Source organism: Coptis chinensis, chromosome 8, assembly GCF_015680905.1.
Source record: "Coptis chinensis isolate HL-2020 chromosome 8, ASM1568090v1, whole genome shotgun sequence".
In the NCBI taxonomy this organism is placed as follows: domain Eukaryota; kingdom Viridiplantae; phylum Streptophyta; class Magnoliopsida; order Ranunculales; family Ranunculaceae; genus Coptis; species Coptis chinensis.
Window position 1 is genome coordinate 4,339,140 of NC_141463.1, and position 3,134 is coordinate 4,342,273.

The window sequence follows — 3,134 nt, forward strand, 5'->3', positions numbered from 1 at the left end:
GGAATACAACTGATATATTTCATTTTTCTTGTGCGGAGTTAGGGTTCACACCACTAGACTTCACTATGATATCTGGATTGAGTATCGGTATAGGCCAACCGATACCGTTTAATGCAAATTATGAGAACATTGGTAGTATGCTTATAATTTGTCCTCACTTGGATGCGGATACTTATGATCATTCTGGTATTAAGTTATCTCATATTAAGACTGCATACATGGAACCTCTCTTGGATCCTAATACACGAAATGAGTTAGCTTTGATTGTTCTTCTGTAATCGGGTAGTGGGGTGCTGATGTATGTTAGGGATTTTTTATGTTTTTTATTGGGCATGTTTTATTTCCCAATGGTCATTTTATGGTACGACTTGGATATTATGCTTATGTTTCTGATTTGCATAATATGAGAGATTATGACCTTGGTAGCTCAGTATATGCCACATTGATAGCGGCGTTAGACAAATTTTCACAGACATTTAGAAATAGAAGTCCTCAAATTGCAGGATTCACAGGACTTTTAGAGATTTGGTTTTATGAGTACTTCTGTTGTCTTTGTCCTAATATAGACATGATTGCTGATACTCACCCTAGATTTACAAGTTGGTCAGGGCCTCACTTGACTCATAACAGAGGGCAGATTAGAAATAATGTGTGTATGGCTCGTGCTCAGATTGATATTAGATCATTGTCATCTATTAAGTAGAGACCTTGGCATTTGTCTACTGCCTTTGATGATCCTATTGTGCGGCATGCTTGTGTTTTGTCACGTCACATAGTTGTCTTTGTCGCACGTGACTGTAAGGTTTGGTACTATGGCGACAGATGTTGGAGACAGTTGACTAGACGTTATGGAGTTCCATGTTCTCCCATATTATATGTTAGTGATGCTAAGTCGTGGAGTAGAACTCAAGTTCATGAAGTTCATGGCAATGGTGGTCCTTGGCCAGATGCATCTTCATTTGTTGTTAAGCAGACTGCTAATCAGTATTATAGATGGTGGAACCGTGTCTCTATGGGTTCGTTGTTGCCCCCTGTTGGTCGAGCTAACAACTTCAAGTTTGTGGGCCTAGAAGGGATGAGACGTGAGCTCTACATATTCCTCATTCGCCATAGCCTATTTACAACCCACAACCTGTGAATGCATATCATCCAACTCATGTGTCTGCCACTAATCCTCAGATGTTTGCCGTGTGTGGACCTGATGGGGAGACTACTTACATTTCCATTCTTGAGGTGCCTCATGCTCGTTTCTATGAGTTAGAGCCGCAGATTGATCAGTATACCACTATGAGTTTAGTTGTTTTATTTATCTTCTTCATTATATATATAATATGTACTCACTTTTTTTTTCTTGGATTTTCGGTGAGGTTAGGAAAGATATGAGAACTAGATTCTTATGTTTGCTAGGATGAGGACTGTTGTGTATCATTATAGCCAAGAAAGAGAGGAGGCATATTCTCAAACATATCAACAATCCCAACGTGCGTATGACGAGACTCGAAAAGCGTATGAGGATATTCAGTAGGTGTACACGCAACAACATCAAGGATATGAGAAACTTCAGGCTGAGGTAGTTAACCTTCGTGCAGACAGAGAAGATCTTGGTTCTCAGGTTAGGAACTTAGAGGAGCAGCTTCGGAAACATCCAAATAGAAATAGGAGAGTCGTCGAGTGGTAAGGGGCGTAAAAAGATAGCTCAATAAATTTTATGTAATATGACAGGTTTTGGATCATTTTGGATACATAATCATAATCATAGGTTTTGGATCATTTTGGATCATAGGTTTTGGATCATTTTTAGATACAATTGCACAATTCCTAATTTCTTCAATTGCACAGTTCCTAATTTTTAAATAAAGCGCATGCGGTTTTGGCAAAACCACGCCATAGAAGCCCAAGCCCATGCGATTTTGGCAAAACCGTGTCATAGAAGCCCACTTAGAAGTCAAGCCCATGCGGTGTTAGAAAAACCGCGCGGTGTTTCCAACACCGCGAGAGAGATTTGATACAGCACCAAAGCTGGAACCAAATTTTGGCCGATTTGGTGTTTGGTTTGGTATTTTTTTTGTGTTTTCATCAACATGTGTCTCTCCTGAAGATGAAAAAACACCAAATTGGTGTTTTATGCTAGGAAAGTATCTCACCAAGATGCTCTGAATGAGGTGAAACAATACATTATTACATAAAAAGATAGATGAAAGAGGCCGGTAGATGACAACACCAACACTGGAGTCTTTTCTAAGAAGGGTTAACCAATATTACCCCCCACTAGATGAGCCAATTAGGATATCTCCCCTCCTAGATGGGGAAATTAGGGTCTTATCCCTAAATACACAAAAAAAAAAAAAAAAAAAAGTCAAATTGGATTGATTGTGTTTTTTTTTTTTTGTGTATTTGGGAGAGAGACCCTATTTCTCATAGGGGGGGGGGTATACTAGTTCACCCTTCTAAGAAAATTGACATTGGTAGAAGGAATAGCTACAGAAGTAATTTGTAGTATTTAGCTCACTTACACAGGTTATGGTGGAAGAATATTTGTAATACAATCTACGTCAGGAGCTGATAGCCGCAAATGTATTAAACAAATCTCAAAAAATAATTAATGGGAAACTGGGAACTGGATGAAACTGCATCGAACTAACTTCAAAGAATAATTTATAGGAAATCAAAAACTATACGCAATACATCGAACTAACCTCAAAGAATAATTAACAAGAAATCAGAAACTGGATGCAAACGCATCGAACTAACCTCAAAAAATAATTAAAATGAAATTGGAAACTGGATGTATGGAACTAACCTTAAAGAACAATTAATGGGAAATCAGAAACTGGATGCAAAATGCATCGAACAAACCTAAAAAATTAATTAACGGAAATCGATATTGGATGCAAATGTATCGAACTAACCTAAAAAGAATAATTAAAGGAAATCGAACTGGAAGCAACCGCATTGAACTAGCAACAAACAACTAATAATTAACATGAAATCGAAACTAGATCGACTATATTGAACTAACGTCACAGAATAATTAACGGGAAATAAAAAAATTGGATGGAACTACCAGAATAATTAACAGGGAATTGGAAACTGGATGGAACTACATAAAACTAACCTCAAAGTATAATTAACAA